The 25,794-nt window shown below is 36.2% G+C and overlaps 1 protein-coding gene across 4 annotated transcripts in view; it reads left to right on the forward strand.

Annotated features, from left to right (window-relative positions):
* Nucleotides 1–25,794, forward strand: part of LOC127647464 (testis-expressed protein 2-like) — a 71,624-nt gene that overhangs the window by 16,322 nt on the left and 29,508 nt on the right. Inside the window, exon 3 of one of the 4 annotated variants that reach the window (XM_052131722.1) lies at nt 24,363–24,522. The exons of the other annotated variants lie outside the window; for them this stretch is intronic. The gene's annotated coding sequence lies outside the window, so the exon portion shown is untranslated. The remainder of the gene's footprint in view (nt 1–24,362; nt 24,523–25,794) is intronic. 4 annotated transcript variants of the gene reach the window in all.

Below are 25,794 nucleotides of genomic sequence, written 5' to 3' on the forward strand. Positions count from 1 at the left end.
TGCAAACTTATCTTCTCAACTACAGTACTGTGCAAAAGTCTTGGGCACATAAGATGTTTCACAAAAGCATTTGTCTTAAGATGGTTATTTATATCTTCAGCTTTAGTGTGTCAATAAGAAATACAAATGTTAGACTCCAAAACAGTACTTTTGCAAATAGAAAAGATTACAATAGAAGAACAGGGAGCAGATGCCATGGCCCCCACTGAATATCGTGTCAGTCTGAGATTACATGAAGTTACAGAATCAATTGAGACAGCCTAAATAAATAAAAGAACAGTGGTGAATTCTCCAAGAAGCTTGGAACATCCTATCTGCCAACCACCAAGAAAAACTGTGTCCAGGTGTATCTAGGAGAATTGGTGCGGTTTTAAATGCAAAGGTGGTCACACCAAATATTGATTTAGCTTTTTTATGTTTACTGGACTTTGTATGATGTTAATTGATAAATGAAAACTATTTATGTCACTATTTTTGAAGACATCCTCACTATGCAATATTTTTCACAAGTGCCTAAACTTTGCACAGTTGTATGTATGTGTGTGTGTGTGTGTGTGTGTGTGTGTGTGTGTGTGTGTGTGTACTTTATATTACTAATATATATTGTTTATTAAACCTTCGATGAATGGGTTATCAGCTGACTTCCTTTTCTTTGGCTTTCTATTTTGTTTCTGAACAGCAATCTAAATCGAGAAATATGTGATTTGGCAACTAAAAACAGCCATTTGGCTCCTTAATGTTTCAGTTTAGGAGCCAATGGCTCTTAAGGAATTTTTTTTTAGTCTGGAGCCCTTTGACAGTTAAGGGGGATAATGGTTGACTCTGTGCATGTATATTTTGATATGTTCTGTATTATGTTTAAGAATCAACCAATAAAAATTGTAATCTGAAAAAAAAAAACGAAACTGCTAAATGTTGTAACAAAAATGAATGAAATACCCTCACTCCCCTATTGTAGACTAGATGATATTATGAATATATTTCTGCCTAAAGTACCATAGTTAATACAGTTAGTGTTACTATAGGAAATAGGCTACATGGTAAATTTGTTTTTTAAAGGTGATAATGTATTGTAATCTTATAAAAATATATATATATATATATATATATATATATATATATATATATATATATATATATATATATATATATATATATATACTGTATATTCTTCCATTTCTCCCAAATTTGGAATGCCCAATTCCCAATGGCTTGTTGAGCTCGTTACTGCGGAGACCTAGAGCATGTGGAGACTTCACTCTATTCTCCGCGGCATCCACACAACTCACTATGCACCCCACCTAGAGCGAGAACCACATTATGGCGACCACAAGGAGGTTAACCCGATGTGACTCTACCCACCCTAGCAACTGGGCCAATTTGGATGCTTAGGAGACCTGGCTTCAGTCACTCAGCAAGCCGTGGATTCAAACTTGCGACTGCTCCAGGTGTGGTAGTCAGCATCTTTACTTGATGAGCTACTCAGGCCCCTATAAAGCCATCTTATTTATGTCTGTACATGGCACAGCATTTTTTCCTGTTCATCTTGACGATACTGTTTAGAATGTTGGGCAATTTAATATGATTTTAATCAGCAAGGGTTTTAATAGATATTTGCTCCAGAGAAATCTTTGCTGAATTCAAATTGGTTCTGCGACGCGCCATGCCGCACTTTTTGGTGGAAATGGTTTTGCTCATCAAGAACAAAAATTTGAGGGAACATGAAATGACCAAGAGTTGAAAGATTTGGTAAGTTATTCTATGTGGTGAATAGCGAAATGATTTGGAAATCAGCAGCATGTAACAGATGCTTTATATAGACATTTAAGACCCAATAAAATGGCTTTCCAGTATTGACACATCTACTGAAACAGGAAGTTTGAATTAATCAACATCAAGCTATCTTTAGTAGAAACCCCTCAAACAGTTAACTAAGCCCTCCAGACACACAATGAGCTCATTATATGGAGCACAACTTGTGAGACACTGAACTCACACGCTGTCTCTGTATCTGTAATTACTGCTGTTCTTTCTCATCCTCCATTAATAATGGGGTGGAATGTGGCCCATAAAATGAAAGACAGAAACTATGAATAAAAGTGATATTATTTTCATATAACAAAAATAAGTGCAATTACCAATATTATTACATATTTTGCCCCACTGAAATGCTAATTTGACAGTAAGGCATTGATTTTGAGTTTGTATGCAGATGTAAATTTACTGATATTAACAATTGGAAGGTTTTCTATAACTACTGTATATATCTATAAAAGGCAAATGTAAAACAAATAATAATCATTTATAAACTACCATAGTTGTAACTTGTGTTTTCATGGTATAAATATTTCAAAAAAAAGCCCCATAATGTAATATGGCGTGCATTTATGGTCGCATTGTTTCGACAAACTTCTGCAATGTCACAACATTTATCAACAGAGTTGCGTTAATTTACATTTATGCATTTTGGCAGATGCTTTTATCCAAAGCGACTTACAGTGCACTTATTACAGGGAACAACCTGGAGTTAAGTGCCTTGCTCAAGGACACAATGGTGGTGGCCGTGGGGATCGAACCAGTGACCTTCTGATTAACAGTTATGTGCTTTAGCCCACTACGCCACCACCACTCCATAGTTGCATTAATTTTTGGCCGAGATCTTTATTGATGACGAGAGAGTCGAACCACTCAGTAAAGTCTTATCAGCATATCCCAAAGACTTTCAGTGGGGTTGAGGTCAGGACTCCATGTGTGAAAATGACTGAACTACTCTTTCACAATTTGAGCCAGATGAATCTTGGCATTGTCATTCTTGGAATATGCCAGGGGAAAAAAATCCATTGATGGGATAACCTGGTCATTCAGTACATTCAGGTAGTCAGCTGACATCATTTTATTGCCACATAACCTGATCAATTAAAGCATCCCCAGATCATAACACCTCCTGCAGAGGCTTGTACGGTGGGCACTATGCATCACTATGCAAGTTACTTTTTTATGGTCACACAGTTGTTTAGTCACTATTCTGTAAGTTCTCTTCACATTGTGCGTGTGAAAATACTCTTATATTAATTTTTTTTACGATGTGACTTCCAGCATTTTAGTGATCTCTGATCACGATCATTCAAGATTTTTTTTCACTTTTGTGAAGCTGACGGTTCACCACTATATAGTTATTTCAGCAATCTCTTTGCTTGATGCAGGCTATTAATTTGCCCCTTCTGAAACACAGTAACGTCTTTGCCACAACACGGGATATGTCTTTTGACATGGTTGTTTTAGAAATGAGAAGCTACACACTACATCAGTAAGGGTTAAAAGAATTGTTGCCAGATGAAACATTTTAATCACTGCAATAACAATCCAATCATAGGCTCTTAAGTATATGCTTCTTTAAATCCAAACAGCGACTTTGTTTTTTTTTTTGGCCAGGCAGTGTAGCAGTATAAATCTAATAGAGCTATAGTAGTAGTATAATATACATTATCAATATTTGTCTGCCTAAAATACTATAGTTAAAGTTACAGTTAGTTACAATAGTTAATTCATTGTAATTTTTTAATAGTGGTGACTTCTGAAACGTCTGCTAATTTCTGTCTGTACATGTCACAGTGTTTTCTCAGCATCAGTGCTGTTTTTTCAGACCTTGCGGTTTTAATCTAGTTTACTCACCAACAGTTTACATCAGATAATTCTGTGATTCTCAATGGTTCTCGCAGCGCTGTAATGATTTTTGATTCTGCAAGTAAACGCGCCGCTCTGTCCATTGATCCGGGTAGCAGATAGTTCTGTTTTTGTTCTGCTTTTGTGCCACACATGTGCCATTTGATATTGCTTAACAGAAAATGCCAGCACGTAAATGGAGAGAGAGCGGTGGAGAGCTGTCCAATTCTGTAGTCACACCACTGCAACCTATAACAAAATGTTGTCATACCTGTGGGGACAACGGTCACAATATTTGACCATTTAGTCGCTGTCTGAAGCCCTGTTAAGCGAATCAGCTTGCACTGATCATGTGTCATGGCCAAGGGCAGGGAGAAGAATAAATGATAAAAATGGCTTCGATGTTGACCTGTTTCTCACTCAAACCTATCATATAGTTTCTGAGCGCATTGATTTAACCACTGGAGTCACATGGATTACGTTAGCTTCCCTTTATGTGGATTTTGAATCTTTAAAATTTTGGCACCCATTCACCTGCATTGTATGGACCCACAGAGCTGAAAAATTATTCTAAAAATCTTCATTTGTGTTCTGCAGAAGAAAGTCATATGCATCTGATATGGCATAAGGGTGAATAAATCATGAGAGAATTTTCAATTCTGGGTGAACTCTCCCTTTAAGCCATTCGGCCAAGCAGGCCCAGGCACCCATAGAGATTTAGTTCATTAGCATGAACAGTGGCCAAGGCACACCTATCTAACATACACCGGTGCACATGGTTCTTAGGAGCAGTACACAAGTCTAAGGGAAAGATGTTTGTGCACATGTGTCGTGCATTTTGTTCAGCTTCCCTGCTTGGTTGGGCGTTTGTATGTCTGTTTGTGCTGCAGCATGCTTAACTCAGTTTGTCTGTGTGCTTTCTTGCAGTAGCAAATCTCCATACTTGTTCTGCAGCAGCAGCAACAGCATAGCAGATCTAGTGTGCCAAGACAAATTTCCTGTCAATATTTCATGTTGCCTTTAAGTTTAAAAAAAAATATATATAATTTTTAACTTTTTGGATATTTTTTTCTGTTAAAGTTCATTATTTTAGAATTTTGTAAAATTGGGTTGCACTGTTTTTTTGCACATGGGTTTGTTCAACAATTTAGTTTGAACTTGTCAATTTTGTGTACGTGGTTGGTGAACATAAAAACGGCAGGTGTTTATATGGGCTGAAATATGTGCCACCAGAAACTGAATTTGAACCATTTATATTTGAATTTGAATGGCTAAACTTGAATAATTGCATTGAAAAACTGAATTTGAATCACATAATTTGAAATTGTATTGTTTAATTAAAATTGAATTTATTCAAAAACTGAATCTGAATTGTATCATTTGAAATTGAATTTATTCGTTTGGAACTGAAGTCCAATAAAATTTGATCCTCACTGAAAATTAAACTCTCTATATATCTTCACATTCACTTCTCACAATTCAGATTCAGTTCTCAAATTCAATTTCAAGTTACTGATACAGACATCCGGGTAGTTGGAGGATGAAGGAAGAGCAATCGAGCGCAGATCGATAGATAGCGTTCATTGGCGCACAGGACTCCTCTTGGGCCAATCAGCACCAATGTTTTGGAGCACAGTACGTTACCCACCATGAAACTATGGAATTACGATTGTGTCAATAATAATGAATGTAACTTTATAAAACTGAACGTAACTTTTTCAGAAACTATCAAAAATATTCCATTACAAAAGAAGAAAAACACAATTAAAATGAAAAAAAATGAACTCAGTCGCACGAATTTAACAGGCTCTTCAAATATGCTTCAGTTTTTGTTAATGTTTTTCAAAGATTCGTTTTCGCAAATCGTGGATTCTGAATACATTGCCACAGATTTTGCTTACGCTTCACAGTTTTTCGTTTGCTGTTTTGAGACAAACCTCTCGTGGGGGTGGGCTTAACAGTGATCTACTCTGATTGGATAGTGAGCTTTTGATGGACAGGTGCTCTCTGACACGGATGTACAGACGTCACTCAGTGGCGCCATTATTGGAAAGCTCTCGCGGTGATTTGTAGTTATGCAATACGTCGTGCTTTGTTGTGTTACTTACTAACAATATGTAAATAATATTTGACCTATAATTATATAATTTAATATTATATGAGACCTTCGATCGTCTAATAATCGTCTTCGATCAGTCTGTAAAGATGAGCTCTCAGGAGAGACACGGAGCGGCATCATCTTCCTCCTCCTCTTGTTTTTTTATTTATTTTTTTAAATTATTTTTTTTAATGCAAAGAACAGGAACATACAAAAGAGAAAGCATACGTACATCACATAATATCAACCAAAACAATAAAGAAGACAAAAATAAATAGAAAAAAATTATAATAATAATAATAATAATGTATATAACAATAAAAGAAGAGGTAGGGCATTACATCACACAAAAATGTTCACATGAAGAGATCAAATGCAGTGCAGATTCTAACAGTCCTTATGGCTTTCTTATTAGTAGATACTGAAATCAAATTTAGATAATTTTCTATTTCTTTTAAGAAGACAGAGAAGATAGGTTTACGGTTTAAAAATTTGCATTTGTGAATATAGAATTTGCTTAAGAAAATAATTAAATTAATAACAAAACAGACATTTTCGTTTCTGGGGTCTGAATCAAAATACCCAAATATAATGTTTCTCATATGTATTGAGAAGCCTGGCAAAATCTTACACTTGATAAAAACATCAATATCATTCCAGAGCTTCTGAGTGTAATGACACGACCAAAATAAATGAACCACTGTTTCATCAGAATTCACACAAAAAGAGCATGTTAGCTCAATGTCAGATTTAAATCTTTGTATACATTTCTTAACAGGATAGAACCTGTGTATCAACTTAAAGGAAATTTCTTTCACTTTATTTGTGAGAATGAATTTCTGCTGTAAAGACCAGATTGTTTTCCAATTAAGGTTACCAAACAAATTATTCCAAAAGGAAATAACAGGTGGAACAGAAATCAAATCCTTAAGAAATAAAGATCTTATAGTTTTTAGCTTTCGACTCTGAAAAACAGATTTGACCAACAGAAGTATCACAAGGTTTAGGAAAGGATGCAGTAGATACTGGGGTGAAGTAATTACGGTTTTTAAAAAGCATACATAAACCAGAGGGAATAGCACCCATTACTGTAGCAAATTCTTTTGGGGTTACTGGTATTTGGTATTCAGAAAGAAATTCTGAATATCTGAATAAAAGACCTTGCTTATTAAACAATGCTCCACTCCTCCTCCTCTTGTCCTTCAAGGCAGCTTGAAGTAAGTTCGCGTTACTGAAGTAACCAATAACATCGATAAAAGTTTTATTCATGTAACGTTACAGTGTGCAACTGTTCTGGCTTTATTTTGCAAATTTATTGTTTAACCACTTCAGCTCTGCAGGATATTTTGAATTTTTTAGAGAATTAGGCATATCTGAATTTAAAAGAGCGTCCTGCCCACATACATTGGAGTAAATGGATAGAAATTGTCTAATTTTACAGAAAACACTCTAAATTTCAACACAGTGGTGGAATATTGCATATATTGTATTATATTTATTCACAATGTTTTGATAAACACATATAAAATATCATATTTTTATATATTTTTTAATAATTTTTTATTGTCATTCACAAGTTTGCAATGCACTGATGTCATGTCATGATGTTATGTAGTTTGATTGTTTGCTCTTTTGCACAGTTATTATATTCAAGGACGTGTCAATGTAGACAGTGCAGATATCAAACTGGTCTTTATTCTACAGCAAGGCAGAAATCTTGGTGCAGATGCTGCAGCTGTACATAACAACCTTGAAATTCTTAACCAGTCGCTCGGGAATACCAGCACAAGGCAGGGTCAGCAGCAGTCCGTTCAGCAGTCGGGGCAGAGTCAAACAGTGGACCAAGATATGGCCAGGTTTCAGTTTTGCAGTCATGACAATGACAAAACAGCAACATTTTATTTAGCATGCATTTACAATACAACAATAAATTTGCAAAATAAAGCCAGAACTGTTGCACACTGTAACGTTACATGAATAAAAGTTTATCGATGTTATTGGTTACTTCAGTAACACGAACTTACTTCAAGCTGCCTTGAAGGACAAGAGGAGGAGGAAGATGATGCCGCTCCGTGTCTCTCCTGAGAGCTCATCTTTACAGACTGATAAAAAACGATTATTAGACGATCGCAGGTCTCATATAATATTAAATTATATAATTATAGGTCAAATATTATTTACATATTGTTAGTAAGTAATACAACAAAGCACGACGTATTGCATAACTACAAATCACCGCGAGAGCTTTCCAATATGCGCGCCACTGAGTGACGTCTGTACATCCGGGTCAGAGAGCACCTGTCCATCAAAAGCTCACTATCCAATCAGAGTAGATCACTGTTAAGCCCACCCCCACGAGAGGTTTGTCTCAAAACAGCAAACGAAAAACTGTGAAGCGTAAGCGAAATCTGTGGCAATGTATTCAGAATCCACGATTTGCGAAAATGAATCTTTGAAAAACATTAACAAAAAATGAAGCATATTTGAAGAGCCTGTTAAATTCGTGCGACTGAGTTCATTTTTTTCATTTTAATTGTGTTTTTCTTCTTTTGTAATGGAATATTTTTGATAGTTTATAAAACTGAACGTAACTTTTTCAGAAAGTTACGTTCAGTTTTATAAAGTTACATTCATTATTATTGACACAATCGTAATTCCATAGTTTCATGGCGGGTAACGTACTGTGCTCCAAAACATTGGTGCTGATTGGCCCAAGAGGAGTCCTGTGCGCCAATGAACGCTATCTATCGATCTGCGCTCGATTGCTCTTCCTTCATCCTCCAACTACCCGGATGTCTGTATCAGTAACTTGAAACTGAATTTGAGAACTGTATCTGAATTGTGAGAAGTGAATGTGAAGATATATAGAGAGTTTAATTTTCAGTGAGGATCAAATTTTATTGGACTTCAGTTCCAAACGAATAAATTCAATTTCAAATGATACAATTCAGATTCAGTTTTTGAATAAATTCAATTTTAATTAAACAATACAATTTCAAATTATGTGATTCAAATTCAGTTTTTCAATGCAATTATTCAAGTTTAGCCATTCAAATTCAAATATAAATGGTTCAAATTCAGTTTCTGGTGGCACATATTTCAGCCCATGTGTTTAGTCCGTGGGAGGGTGAAGTGAGTGAGAAGAGCGTGAGTGGGTCGGAGCAGGCACTACATTATGAAAGGTCCTGCGACTTACATAATTTATACGTAATTAATGTTGGCTGTTCAAATGCATGCACATCAAAACACATGCTTATGCTCAAACATGTGAAAACAAAGTCAAAGAGATGGTAGAAGCGTTTTAATTTCAATATTCTGTCCATCATAACATTATTTTCCTAACAAACTCTACGTTTCATCTCACTCCTAGTCAAAACATTAAGCCAAGAACATTTAATGCACAGCATAGAGGGTTCAAATATGAGAAATATCCACAGATAGACAGCTAATGTTAATGAATGAATGGAATACAACAGGCTTATTGTTTTACTCTAAAAGTTGTTTGTATACACATAGTTATAAAGCATACAGATGCGTATATCTTGAGGTAATTTAATCTTGATAACGACTGAAGGGAAGTTGGGACTAAGGCGGCTGATCCCAGGTCCTAGTGCCTGCCGCAGTTAACCTCTGACTGTCTTAGTGATACAGAATTATCTCTTTGTTTGTTTTTTCTCTGGACAACTCTGTGATTTTGACCAGGTGTGATTTCTATTCAGCTGCGACTTTATTTCTGTAAAATACGGTATATCATAACTAAATATTAAACCGTTAATAATTTTAGCAAGGCACCTTAAATCCGTGAAGGTTATCATACCATTTCACCCCTAATCATGCAATGTCATCATCAATATGCAATGCATAATGTTGATGCTTACACAAGCCAAGAACTTAAGACACATAAATAGAGTCATTATTTTGTCTTTGGTCAAACAGTTAATAATATTGGACTATTCATTAAATAAGAGCCTACGCTATCAAACTACAAGATATCAAAGCAAGCTTACATGCTGATGCTCACAATTCCTGACTGCATTGCAAACAAAGTACACTATGGTATTCAAGTGTTGTAAGTTCGATGTTCAATTTATTGTCGGTCAGCATTTCCACAGGTGTACAAGAGATACAAATATTTCACAAAATTTCCAAGATGACAACAGAAGAACACTTACAAATAGGAGAAATAGCCAGCAAATATTAGTATGCCATTAGCCCTTGGAGAGAGGAGTGGACATAATGATAGGGGCGGGGTTTGTGTGACATCGATTTGTGAATGGAGATATGATGTCTGGATTGCATTTAGAATACATCGATATCTGATCACAAAGTATATTCAGGACATTACTGATGTTTAAAACAGAACATCACTATTTGAAAAAAGTCATTTTTGATCAAATCTAGACAGCAGCATCACTCCAACACCTTATCCTTGAGTAATCATGCTAAATTGATCATTTGGTTCTAGAAAATCACTTTATATCAGCATTATATCAAACACAGCTGAAAGATATTTGGTGCATTAAATGAAGCTGAACATTGTCTTTGTGTTTGTTCTTGAGTTGTCACAGTATGCAATAGACTGGCATATCTTAAGATCAATATTAGGTCAAAAATGACTAAAAAACACTTTCTCTAGAAACTCATCATCAATCATTGTTTTGAGGAATGAAGGCTTTACAATGCTTGAAATTGCCAAAAAAACTGAAGATCTCATACAAAGGTGTAACTACAGTTTTCAAAGACAAAGAACAACTGACTCTAACAAGGACAGAAAGAGATGTGGAAGACCAGATGTACAACTAAACAAGAGGAGAAGTACATCAGAGACTCTAGTTTGAGAAATAGACACCTCACATGTCCTCAGCTGAGTGTACTTTTAACATAAATGCAAAAGTGATGGAGTACTGTGAAAAGTTCAGATTCTAAGCTTTCAATACAAATGTCTATTTATGTATCCACTTCATATTCCGCACAAGAAATAAACAGATGAAAGCTACAATCTAAGAAACCGTGACAGCCACGGTCTGAAAACCAACTGTCTCATTAAATTTTTAGGACTACAAATGCATTTTAAGTAAACCTGTGCTATGCGAACTGAATTGTTGCTCGCACAAGTAAAATGCAAAATATGCTAAATATTCATATTTACAGTATAATCATAACTACTTATTCATGTCATTGCCATAAAATCAGAAATATCTCTATAAATCATCAATATACTAAACTTTGTGTTTAACTGTTCATAATCTTCTTTGGCTGGTGTGATCAGGGGCCTGTGACTACGTCTCTCATCATACAACAATTTCACATGCAGGTTTGAGTTACGGTTCTCAGATTTAGGCCTGTCAGAAAGATGCATCAGACATTTGGTGTGGCTCAGGTCTTACTGAGCGGTTGCTAGGCTGCAGGCTGTCAGGTGCTTAGCATCTCTTCACTAATCTGAGTCCAGCAATGGGTGATAAATCACTGCTGCTGTCAATGACTCTTGAGCACAAGATGGACTGATGTGAGACGAGCAGATAGTGATCATTTACTGTCTTCACATCTGCTGAGCTATGTCTTACAGAAGCTCTCGGATCTCAGCTGAGAGTACTGAACAACAACAGTACAGCTCACGCTCACACACACTCTTCAGGTGCAGCTCTGTGCTGGAGTATTTGATTGACTGTTATAAGGGTCATTCTTCAGTAAGTGTTGCAATCCTTGTTCCTTAAATATACTGTAGATAAAATGTAGAGATTTGATTACTGCTAAGATTAAAGAGTAAGAAACAAATGTAAAAAAAAAAGTAATTTAAAATAGTAATAAATTAATTAAATAAAAAATTATCTCATCCTTATGCCTTCTTAAACTTGTATGACTGTCTTTCGTTTGTGGATAAAAAAAACTAAAAGTATTTTGATGGAGATATGATGTGGTTTTCAAACATTTTGATTCCATGGACCCCCCAAAATAATGATTCCTGATGAGGGACCCTCTTCCAACTATTACAAAAAGTAAATAAAAAGTCAGTGATAGACCCATTTATAATTTGTGAGAAAAATAGTATCTGTGGTATTGCCAAATAACTGGACTAAATAATGTACTAAATACAGTACTCTATACGTGTATATATAACTAAATACAATTTTCAAAATAATATAAAGTATAAACAAATAATTGGATTTTATATTGCCCTTTTACTTAAGCCAAAAGTAATTAATAAAATATGATTTGGAAAATACTTTGTATGAATGATTTCTGCCCACTATTTGAGTAATGTTGTATGTATAACTCATGTAAAAAAAAAAACATTTTCAATTCAATTTAAACCAATTTGTGGTCCTAAGAAAAACGAATTACATCATGTCAAATTTGGTCAAATTAAACTTTAAGCTCAAAAATGTTTTGGTTTAATCCATGTCTTCTGAAATGATAGTTTTTGGTGAGAAACAGACCAAAATGTAATTTTTCACTATAAATCTATTCATGAAAGCATTGATGAAGTACAACAGCACACTTCCTTGTGAGATATTGCTTAAATATAATGTAATTATTATTGATGTATGATTATTATTATTTATTATTATTACTAGTACTATTTTGAATATTAAATTTTTCTATAGCGGGGCAATATAGTTTTGTAGCATTTTCTTACATTTTGGACGTCTATTTTAATTGAGCTTTTATTTTAACAGATACAGAATGAAGCTCTTTAATTTGTGTGTTTTTGACGAAAGCTTCTCACCTCCAAAGCAGTTCGCTATATGGCTTATTGTGCTTATTAAAATGCAGATGGCTGCGATTTATTTATATGCTATATTTCATATAGTACACGTGTTGCAAACTTGCAGACTGTATATTTCTTTAATTAAATCTCAGCCTTTTGTGGTTTAATCGATGTGCTGGGATATGTCACGATTTTAACATGATTAATTATGCATTCATACATTTATTGTATCCCAAAAATGTCAAATTCTGTGCCATTGTGCAAATAATAATAAAAAAAAATAATCTGTTTTCATGGCTGAATTCTGTGATTCCGTCTGTGTGTTCCGCACCTCAGAAGATGAATATTTAAGTCCTTTTTTACTACAAATCTCCACTTTTGACCAGCCCCAACCAATAGATTGCTGAATTTGATATATTGATCTGTTTCTCACCCACACCTGTCATATTGCTTCTGAAGACATGGATTTAACCACTGGAGTCATATGGATTGCGTTTATGTCCTTTCTGAGTTCTGGTCAGCATTCACTTGATCTGATAGTGTCTGATAGTGGTCTGGGTCTTTGGGGCTCTAGATTTGGTCGGGGTCATTTAGGTTTGTGTATTGCTCTTGGTCTCTGAGGGTCTAGTATTATTCAGGTTCTTAGGGGATTCGACATCTGTCTGGGTCTTTGGATGTTTGGTAATGGTCTGGGTCTTGGGGTGTCTGATATTGGTCTGGGTCATTGAGGGTATAGTATTGGTTAGGGTCTTAGGGGTCATGTCTTGGTAGGGTCCTAGGGAGTATAGTACTGGTCTGGGTCTTTGTGTGTCTAGTGTCTGTCTGGGTTTTTCAGAGATCTAGACTTGGTCTGGCTCTTTGAGCGTTTGGTTTGGTGTCTGGTACTGGGTCTTAGATAGTGGTGCACCAATCAGGAAATTTGAGACCTATATGATCACTGATGTTTATTTTTAAAGTGCCCCCTGCCTCACTTTTACAAGTCATATGCTACAGTTATATGTTTGTGCCCCACACTGTAAACTTTCATTTAATTTATATGAATTGTGAAATGCTAACATTTATTTGAGTTGAAAACAGTAATAAATAGTTCTGTTGTGACTATTAAAGATCATTGTGACATAGTGGCAATCTGTAAACACCATGAGAGCATTACACACAGCAGATACGTTCAAAAATAAGTTAAATATTTCCCTTACATGCTCCAAAACTGCTCCAGTGAGAGACCATTAGTATCTATGATTTATTTACCATCGTTGGCATTTTGTTACAATGCAGATCACTAGTTATTAAGCAACTGGGTTAAGACGTGGTGCTGTCATTGAAGGTTAAATTATTGTTATTGCTGTTATGAGTGGTATTGTGACAAACATACAGTATATATCTGATTTAAATTGGGGTTCTCACAAAATAGCTCTGGCATGATTGACTGCTGAGAGATTTAAAGGATCTGATTTGAGTAAAACTGAGAGCATGCACAATTGCTCAAACTGTCTGACTGTCACGACTCAAGTTACATCAGCACATCAGTTGTGTGATGAGATTATAGCAGTATCTTTGTCCTTTCCATGTCTAACTGTACAGCGAGTCAGAATTGCTACCGTAATGACTGTTGAAAATGGGTACTTTAATACTGTGTTTATACATATGTAATTAGTACACATTTTTAAAAGAAACCAGCATATTCATCTGGGCCAGTATTCACAAAAAATCTTAAGGTAGTAGCTTCTAACCGTGAAATTTAGGAGCAACTCTTAAAAATCGTACATTTTAATCAAAGAATAATATTGATGCATTTTAAAGCTAAAAGAAGCTCATAAACCCACAACAACTTAGAAGTCTTCCTAAGGACTCCTAAATCTCTAAGAATTAATCACAGGTGATCCGAAGCATGGCTACTCTTGTCAGTCCACATTACAATCGAGTCAATGCACTCAATATATATATATATATATATATATATATATATATATATATATATATATATATATATATATATATATATATATATAGTCCTATATATATATATATATATATATATATATATATATATATAGTCCTATATATATATATATATATATATATCAGGGTTTCCGTTGTCCGGTAATTACCGGACATTGACCGGTAAAAAAATTAAATGTCCGACAAAATTAAATCTCTCCGGTCAAATTGTCCGATTAAAATTGCCTAATAATCCCGTCCCCTAACACAATCTGAATTTGAGAATAAGCCTAAAATGTATAAAGCAAAAATACACCGATCTCTTGCTATGTTATAAAGGAACAGGCTCTATCGTTTGAAAGTTACGAAACAACATCGCATGCTGCATTTCAAATAAAGCGCACGCCTAAAACGGCTGCAATATCTAAACAACGAACGATTGAGTGAGACGTTTCAAATATGGCCAGGCCCAGGCAGACTAGCTTTAAAAGCTTTTTTCAGAGGCCAGACGATGGTGAATCAGGAACATCTCATTATAGATAGATCAGTGCTTCTAATCCGCGCATTCGTGCAGTTTTTTTTCTCTATCATCAAAACTGAATAGCCTATGTTCATCAGTGCATGGTTACAGTCTTTATCAAGCAGGGACACGTTTGTGTGCATTTTATTTTGTGATTTCACCGGAATTAATAGAGAGTCTCCGCAACGGCGATAGATTGAAACGCGCGTCCTAGTGAAGATTGCGCAACTCGCGCAGCGCGTCGTCCATGCAACTGATAGCAGCGGACACGAGCGCTCAGCTTGATTTCAAAAACAACAGATTTTAGCGCTAGATCTCTTATTTAATAACGGACTAAATGAATGATCTGCTAGTTAACTGGAGATGTTTTATTTATTTGTATTAGGTACATCCGTGCCTCAATGTTTCAAAAAGTGAATGTGTGTGAAACCACAGTAAAAAACAATTGGCGTTGATTGACGCCAATCGGACGTTCATGTTTTTTTTTTCGTCTATTTGAAAGTTAAGCTAATAATAATATGTTGCATTCTATACGGCCTGATTATGTCATTTTTTAAGTTACATAGACTGCCTCCAGTTTTCCTCAACTTGACTAATTAAGAGGCGATATATTTGACCGGCATATCATCAAAATGTCCGTAAAACGAAACCTCCGGCACCATTTTTTTCTAGCGGAAACTCGGATATATATATACAGGTGAAACTCGAAAAATTAGAATCTCGTGCAAAAGTTCATTAATTTCAGTAATTCAACTTAAAAGGTGAAACTAATATATTATATAGACTCATTACAAGCAAAGTAAGATATTTCAAGCCTTTATTTGATATAATTTTGATGATTATGGCTTACAGCTTATGAAAACCCCAAATTCAGAGTCTCAGAAAATTAGAATATTGTGAAAAGGTTCAGTATTGTAGGCTCAAAGTGTCACACTCTAATCAGCTAAACACCTGCAAAGGGTTCCTGAGCCTTTAAATGGTCTCTCAGTCTGGTTCAGTTGAATTCACAATCATGGGGAAGACTGCTGACCTGACAGTTGTGCAGAAAACCATCATTGACACCCTCCACAAGGAGGGAAAGCCTCAAAAGGTAATTGCAAAAGAAGTTGGATGTTCTCAAAGTGCTGTATCAAAGCACATTAATAGAAAGTTAAATGGAAGGGAAAAGTGTGGAAGAAAAAGGTGCACAAGCAGCAGGGATGACCGTAGCCTGGAGAGGATTGTCAGGAAAAGGCCATTCAAATGTGTGGGGAGCTTCACAAGGAGTGGACTGAGGCTGGAGTTACTGCATCAAGAGCCACCACACACAGACGGGTCCTGGACATGGGCTTCAAATGTCAAATGTCTTACCTGGGCTAAAGAAAAAAGAACTGGTCTGTTGCTCAGTGGTCCAAAGTCCTCTTTTCTGATGAGAGCAAATTTTGCATCTCATTTGGAAAGCAAGGTCCCAGAGTCTGGAGGAAGAATGGAGAGGCACACAATCCAAGATGCTTGAAGTCCAGTGTGAAGTTTCCACAGTCTGTGTTGGTTTGGGGAGCCATGTCATCAGCTGGTGTTGGTCCACTGTGCTTTATTAAGTCCAGAGTCAACGCAGCCGTCTACCGGGACATTTTAGAGCACTTCATGCTTCCTTCAGCAGACAAGCTTTATGGAGATGCTGACTTCATTTTCCAGCAGGACTTGGCACCTGCCCACACTGCCAAAAGTACCAAAACCTGGTTCAATGACCATGGTATTACTGTGCTTGATTGGCCAGCAAACTCGCCTGACCTAAACCCCATAGATTCTCTATGGGGCATTGCCAAGAGAAAGATGAGAGACATGAGACCAAACAATGCAGAAGAGCTGAAGGCTGCTATTGAAGCATCTTGGTCTTCCATAACACCTCAGCAGTGCCACAGGCTGATAGCATCCATGCCATGCTGCATTGAGGCAGTAATTAATGCAAAAGGGGCCCAAACCAAGTACTGAGTACATATGCATGATTATACTTTTCAGAGGGCCGACATTTCTGTATTTAAAATCCTTTTTTTTATTGATTTCATGTAATATTCTAATTTTCGGAGATTCTGAATTTGGGGTTTTCATAAGCTGTAAGCCATAATCATCAAAATTATATCAAATAAAGCCTTGAAATATCTTACTTTGCTTGTAATGAGTCTATATAATATATTAGTTTCACCTTTTAAGTTGAATTACTGAAATTAATGAACTTTTGCACGATATTCTAATTTTTCGAGTTTCACCTATATATATATATATATACACACTCACCTAAAGGATTATTAGCAACACCTGTTCAATTTCTCATTAATGCAATTATCTAATCAACCAATCACATGGCAGTTGCTTCAATGCATTTAGGGGTGTGGTCCTGGTCAAGACAATCTCCTGAACTCCAAACTGAATGTCAGAATGGGAAAGAAAGGTGATTTAAGCAATTTTGAGCGTGGCATGGTTGTTTGTGCCAGACGGGCCAGTCTGAGTATTTCACAATCTGCTCAGTTACTGGGATTTTCACGCACAACCATTTCTAGGGTTTACAAAGAATGGTGTGAAAAGGGAAAAACGTCCAGTATGCGGCAGTCCTGTGGGCGAAAATGCCTTGTTGATGTCAGAGGAGAATGGGCCGACTGATTCAAGCTGATAGAAGAGCAACTTTGCCTGAAATAACCACTCGTTACAACCGAGGTATGCAGCAAAGCATTTGTGAAGCCACAATACGCACAACCTTGAGGCGGATGGGCTACAACAGCAGAAGACCCCACCGGGTACCACTCATCTCCACTACAAATAGGAAAAAGTGGCTACAATTTGCAAGCGCTCACCAAAATTGGACAGTTGAAGACTGGAAAAATGTTGCCTGGTCTGATGAGTCTCGATTTCTGTTGAGACATTCAGATGGTAGAGTCGGAATTTGGCGTAAACAGAATGGGAACATGGATCCATCATGCCTTGCTACCACTGTGCAGGCTGGTGGTGGTGGTGTAATGGTGTGGGAGATGTTTTCTTGGCACACTTTAGGCCCCTTGGTGCCAATTGGGCATCGTTTAAATGCCACGGCCTACCTGAGCATTGTTTCTGACCATGTCCATCCCTTTATGGCCACCATGTACCCATCCTCTGATGGCTACTTCCAGCAGAATAATGCACCATGTCACAAAGCTCGAATCATTTCAAATTGGTTTCTTGAACATGACAATGAGTTCACTGTACTAAAATGGCCCCCACAGTCACCAGATCTCAACCCAATAGAGCATCTTTGGGATGTGGTGGAATGGGAGCTTCATGCCCTGGATGTGCATCCCACAAATCTCCATCAACTGCAAGATGCTATCCTATCAATATGGGCCAACATTTCTAAAGAATGCTTTCAGCACATTGTTGAATCAATGCCACGTAGAATTAAGGCAGTTCTGAAGGCAAAAGGGGGTCAAACACAGTATTAGTATGGTGTTCCTAATAATCCTTTAGGTGAGTGATATATATATATATCCGAGTTTCCGCTAGAAAAAAATGGTGCCGGTCAAAGTGGCCGGCAGAGGTTTCGTTTTACGGACATTTTGATGATATGCCGGTCAAATATATCGCCTCTTAATTAGTCAAGTTGAGGAAAACTGGAGGCAGTCTATGTAACTTAAAAAATGACATAATCAGGCCGTATAGAATGCAACATATTATTATTAGCTTAACTTTCAAATAGACGAAAAAAAAACATGAACGTCCGATTGGCGTCAATCAACGCCAATTGTTTTTTACTGTGGTTTCACACACATTCACTTTTTGAAACATTGAGGCACGGATGTACCTAATACAAATAAATAAAACATCTCCAGTTAACTAGCAGATCATTCATTTAGTCCGTTATTAAATAAGAGATCTAGCGCTAAAATCTGTTGTTTTTGAAATCAAGCTGAGCGCTCGTGTCCGCTGCTATCAGTTGCATGGACGACGCGCTGCGCGAGTTGCGCAATCTTCACTAGGACGCGCGTTTAAATCTATCGCCGTTGCGGAGACTCTCTATTAATTCCGGTGAAATCACAAAATAAAATGCACACAAACGTGTCCCTGCTTGATATAGACTGTAACCATGCACTGATGAACATAGGCTATTCAGTTTTGATGATAGAGAAAAAAACTGCACGAATGCGCGGATTAGAAGCACTGATCTATCTATAATGAGATGTTCCTGATTCACCATCGTCTGGCCTCTGAAAAAAGCTTTTAAAGCTAGTCTGCCTGGGCCTGGCCATATTTGAAACGTCTCACTCAATCGTTCGTTGTTTAGATATTGCAGCCGTTTTAGGCGTGCGCTTTATTTGAAATGCAGCATGCGATGTTGTTTCATAACTTTCAAACGATAGAGCCTGTTCCTTTATAACATAGCAAGAGATCGGTGTATTTTTGCTTTATACATTTTAGGCTTATTCTCAAATTCAGATTGTGTTAGGGGGACGGGATTATTAGGCAATTTTAATCGGACAATTTGACCGGAGAGATTTAATTTTGTCGGACATTTAATTTTTTTACCGGTCAATGTCCGGTAATTACCGGACAACGGAAACCCTGAATATATATATATATATATATACGTGTATATATAGATACGTGTATATATAGATACGTATATTGTATGAATAAAGGTATCGCCTGAATCGCGAGGGTGTTTTATTATTGTAAACTCAATTAGTGATTTGAAATAAAGTTTTTTTACAACACTGCAATCTCTGGAAACCAGAACATGTGAGCGAAGTAGTGTGACACTCCGCTCAATAATCCACTCCATGCACGTGCGCTCCGTTCAACTGCTCAGTGCTGAAGCAAACGCTCCGCTCAAATGCCGCTCACCGGTGTAAAAAAATTGAATAAAACGCTTGCTTAAATCCTGCTCCGACATGAAATTTCTCTGTGGTGTACTTGTTTCCAGTCACGTACACAGTGGGGTGGTTACAATGGCCTAAGCAACTGCCACTTTGCCCACATGGGCTGAGGTGCCCCTCTGGGTTAAATCTATACTAGGCTATATGTTGACATTTATTAAATTATCAAATGATTAGTAACGTACACATCTGCAATTATGTGATTTGTATTGTTGTGTTTTAGTATATAAAATCTCTGTTTATTTTGTACTGGTTTACAATGACTGTTTGATAATCAGGTCTACCAGACCTTCCTTATCATTTGTAATCAGTCAAATATTTCTCTGTTAGCACATATGCCATTAAACATCTTCAAATAATGCCTTAACATTGTTTCAGTTCTAAATGACCTTTATTTACTGTAAACAAGTAATCAAACATGCTTCTACAAGTGATGAAACATACTATGTGCATTGGCACGGAAACTCGCATACGTGCAAATTCCTGCTTTTCAGTTTAAACTGGATCTGCGTGACACAACCGACCCTGAAAAACACAATTTTTTCAACTTTTACATTTTTTAAGTTATAAGGTTTGTTTCACTAAAACAATGTTTGAATTCCCCCAGGCCTATTGCTTATTTCGCAGGTTCCCAAACCAGCATATTATGTAGTGCATTCTGTGAGCTCTGCTGGTGCTCTGCTGGTTACATGCAAAATGCAATTGAGTAGTACAGATGAATTTGGAGTTTCTCAGTCATTCGTCAGCAGAATCTTCCATCAAACTATAAATGCCCTCTCCAGACCCCTCATCATCTGTCAATTCTTATGTTTTCCTGTGGATGTGTACTCGCTGCAGAGAAATAAAGCGGCATTCACTGGGCTACCTGGTGTAGTTGCGAAATTCAGTAGATGGAACGCACACTGGTATCATTGCACTAATCAATCAAGAACATTCAAACATGACTCTCGCATCATAAAGGAGTGGTACTTGACATTTATTTTTAGATGTGTTTCATTTCAAACATGATATTCTATTTAAACCTTTCCATTAGAATAATATAACACTGTATATTGTAACATAACATAACAAATGTTGTAGATAGGCTTGCTTACCAATCAGTTTGGGTGATTTTTAAGAAAGCGCACTCACAGAATGTGACGTCATCAATAACAACAGGTCAACTCCGCCTTTAATCTTACATTTAGTCTTCCCCCTATTCCTTTGTAAAAATGTACTCTTAGCAGTTTTGTGAATAGGTTTTAAGCAAAAACTTTTTTTTATGGTCACATAAAAATCTTTGTGAATATGGGCCCTAAATGACAGCATGTCTGAAAGTTTAAATTTGCGAATGCTTAGAATTAGCAATAACTCACCCTTCAGTGGCTGCACTATCATAGAGTGTGTGTAATGTTGTGCGTGCTGCCCTAAAGCCCGGTGCACACTGTACGATTTTGGCCACGTGTTTGCCGTCTGATACAAATTTCGGGAATCTTAATGGATTTATTTCGTCGTAGCAATCTTACAGCATTCATTGTGACATGTTCACTACCGGCCGATTAATAGCCTTTGCGATGATCTTCAGTCTCCGATTGAAGTTTTGGCAGGTTCAACAATTTAGCATTGTAGCGTATAGTGTGACTGCTGTTACTACAGCCAGATGAGAAAGTCCTGTCCTCTCTTGCACCCCAATTCACTTGGAATGAAACCTGCTCCACGTTTGCACCACCATAGCAACATTTGTGCCCAGTTATCACTCTACTCAAGCTCTTTCAATGTTTTTTCTTCTTTTTATTTTAATAAATAAATAAGCAGAAAATACTTGGAGAAAAGTGTAACAGCAATATGAAAGCATTAGTCTCTAAATTAAATAAATACAGAGCTTACAAAGCGAAAATAAATAAATTATTGTATTTTCTCATTTTTTTTCTTTACGTTTATCATGCATTTTCTTTTTCTATAATGTTATTTTAATTACTATTTTACTTTTAATAAATTTACTTTAAATGTCTGTAAACTTCTTTAGTTAAGATTCACATCACACCAATTTTATTTATAAATAAATAAAATAAAATAGAAAGTTTGAACTATTTATATTGGTAAGTATTTATGGGATGTTTTAATCCAAATCAGCAGATACAGTTGGATACAATTATAGAAATATATATTATGTTTGTGCATTATCCATAGGGAATTTGCAAGTGCAATATATTGTCAGCCTGTATGAATATTCAAAATGTTGCATTGCCGATACGTTACTAATCTAAAAGAGGAGAATGACGTACTACAAACAGGGTTGTGAGGGTTACTTTTGAAATATATTCCACTACAGATTACAGAAAACATGCTGTAAAATGTAATTTGTTACGTATTCCTTTAGATTACTCAAGGTAATGTATTCTAAATACTTTGGATTACTTCTTCAGCACTGGTAGATTTTTTCACTTGTTTTGTCTATAAAAACTCAGTACAGTCAGACAAAATACACACGTTAAAAATACATTCTCTGAAAAACATAAATATCTCATGCTTTGTTAGTTTCTCAAACAAGATCAATCAAACTGATCTTGTTTTAAGGATTTATTGATATTTTTACAGGAAAATATTACAAAACTTTTATGAAAAATATGATTTTTGCCCTAATATAGAAAAAAGAAATTATGATCCAACGTGAATTTTCTTGATAAAAAATATGATCGTGTCTGGTAACATGTGCATGTATAATATCTAGAAATAGCATTTTAGCTTAGCATAAAGCTGACAATTTACACAAGGTTTATTTTTATTTCTTCTGCTCCAAACTTACTTCAAACTTACTTCTCTGTCTGCTCGTATGAATGTAACGCATCATAAGAAAGTGTTTCACCGCTGTTCAAATGCACTTTGGATCACATCATTTATGTGTAGAAATGTTTTCCATCTGAAAGGACTAAATATTAATTGAAACAAATGACAATAAAATGCAAAGTAATCTCTCCAACCATGACTATAACTCACCTTTTTTGTTTTTTCCAATGTGAACGTTGAAGTAATTTTTCAGGCCACAAGTCTTTTTATTTCCACAATGAATATTTGTTTTTGGTAGCTTATTATTACTGTAGGCTTCCTCCCGCACTCACGTTCATTCTCAGCATCTGTCATTTTTTGTATTTATGATCAGGCTGTCTATTATAGGCTTATTTGACAAAATCCATCTTTCTTTTTATATGTTAGCCTATGCTCGTGATGGAGTGGTATTTGAGCAACGGAAATGCTGATGTCCTGACTTTCAGAAAAATGCTTCTCTTGGGCGGGCAAATCTCGCTGTTTCGCTTCTGTTCCGCAACGCTCCTGTAACGTGAGTCACGTTCACTGATTGGGACAAATGGGACCACTGTCAGCTACGATGTACAGTCTGACATAATGTCGCAAAATGTGCCATGGCGATATCAATGTGTTCATATTGTACAGTCTGACAAGCAACAGTCTAACAGGACTGTAAAATTCCTACAGGGCTTTAGTCTAGGCACGATCAGCCATTAATCTCACGTTCTGAATTTGATTCTCATAAGACACACATCTGTGTTTCATGTGATTTTTGCACGTTATCTCTGAAACATGAATGTACATGCGAGTCCAGCAGGCTTACAGATTGGGCTCCACAGACACTTACGCTAGTCAACACGGTTTCTCTCTTTCACGGCACAAACTTCAAAAATTGCGTGACCCATTTGACTTGTACTAAGTTTCTTTTTTGGGGGGGTTTACCTTAAAACACTATGGAGGAAGTCAAATGGCGAGAGAGCCTGACATTCTAATCAACACTGATGAGGAAAACAGCTTAAACAATGTGTCATGCGCCAACAATTGTGTCATCTGTCATGCAGCTTTTTTTAACCTACACATCACCCTTAATAAAATTCAGTTCCAATGATGTTAGATATTAGAAAACAAAACCAGCTTCGCTTTCAGATATTCAAACATTCTTTGTAGAGATGAATCAAACCATTTAGAGCCTGATGAAGTGTTTTATAATAATAATAATACTAGTCAATGTGGAATTTTGCATTGTGGTAATGTTGATTACCACCTTTTGAATGCCTATTAAATGTTTGTTTTTGTGTTTTTTACTCCGTTTGTTAAGAGGAAGTAGATTTAATTTATAAAGTATTTAGTTCAATGACAGGATTTTTTAAAATAGGCATTACAATATGTTTATTTAATATATAAACCAATTTTTATAGATTTAATAATAATAATTATTATTTAGCTATATCGTGATATATATTGTTATCATGATATAAAATGTGTTATATCATGATATAAGATTTTGCTCATATTGCCCACTCCTGTGCAGACATCATGTAATGTTTGGATAACTGCTCACCCGTGACATATCATTTCATTCCATCGTCGTCTGCCTTCTTTCAGTCAGGTTGGCATATGTTGGCATGACAACCAATTATCATGTGTGGATCCACCTTACGGATGACAAATATGTGACATGAGCTGAATCCAGTTTTTGTTATTATTTCATGTGTGAGGTGTCTCTGTGCATGTCTCATGGATGAAGAGTCTTTCTCATTTCCTGTGCAGGTAGCTCTCTCTGGGCTAACTGGACGAGCAGGAAATATTGGAATCAGTTTCAGTACTGTTGGATGTTCAGGCACCTACAGTAACACCTGGCTGAAATGGTAGCTGAATGAGCTTGAAATGCTGGAGAAGCACAGAATGTTTTCTACACCTTTATCACTTGGTGAGGAACTGACTTGATTGATGCATTTAGCTTGGTGTTTTCTGTTGTGTGGTATCTTGTTTGTTACATTCCATTCACATTTTGGATGATCAGTGTGTGTTCTGTGATTCATGTTTTTATATGTATCTATTTTTATTCATTGTCTGATGAGATGGGATGCTCCCTTCTGAGCTAATTTCTCTGAATGTCTTTAAGCAACTAGTTCAGTCCAGTTAGATCTGAATTTCCTCTGCCTGTAGGGTTATAATATTATGATGTGACTGAACCCTGAACTAGTTGATCATTTAAAGTCTGCATGAAATCAAAATGGATTTGGTCTTATTGTTCATCAGTTATTTCTTGTGAAAAATATTTGTAATCTTTCATTAACATTGATTAATTTGCTCCACCTCTGAAATGACCCGTTGGCTGACATCAACTACAAGGCTGCACGGGCTATTGATTAATGTTAACCAATTGCGGAAAACGCTATTTAGCCATGTTTTGTCTAAAATCTTGGCAGTTAATGCAGTCATTTCATGCTGGTTAACGCTAATGTAATTAAGTAACAGTAATATTGGCAAATAACAAATAAAATAGTACAATTAATGAAATAAAATAGATAATAAAAGTAGTGTTACCATTTGAATACATAGAGATTGTGCATAATGTCACCATTTGTGGGCGGGGCTCTGTCGTTTGGTTCACGGTGGACCCCCAAGATTTGCAGTACACTACTGTTGAAAATGTCCTGGACGGTACAAAAATCATGCAGCTGTTTCAGGAATGGACTTGTGCTCTGCAATCCACTGCAAACTCACATTCAGGTCTGGCTGAGATGTATGGCATACCCACTTTTTACCATCAAGTCCATTTCCAATGGACAAAATCCGGGTAAAGTCTGACCCTACCATTTTTCTTGCAGAATATTCACTGGGAAATAAATAGATTGCAAATGCCATTTCACGTTGACTTTAAGACTGCCTGGATCATTGCTGGTATTGTGGCATTGCATTATTGATGCATTTCAAAGTCTTGGTTGGCATTTTTCTACAGTGCTGAGGTTTAGAGATGTGACTCCATTTAAGAAGCGTTTGTCATTATTGTCAAATTTGTCTCCAGAAGTGATCTAAATCTGAAAACTTATCTTTGGGGACATTTAGAAAATGATTTTAGGTTTTCTCTTAGGGGTAGTGTTTGGGTTTCTGTTGTCTGATCCACTAGAGCCTTATTCCTGCATCTCTTTTTTTAATGCAAGGAATTACAGTAATCTTAAAATCAGGTTTTTTTGCT

Source organism: Xyrauchen texanus, chromosome 8 (genome assembly GCF_025860055.1).
Source record: "Xyrauchen texanus isolate HMW12.3.18 chromosome 8, RBS_HiC_50CHRs, whole genome shotgun sequence".
Classification (NCBI taxonomy): domain Eukaryota; kingdom Metazoa; phylum Chordata; class Actinopteri; order Cypriniformes; family Catostomidae; genus Xyrauchen; species Xyrauchen texanus.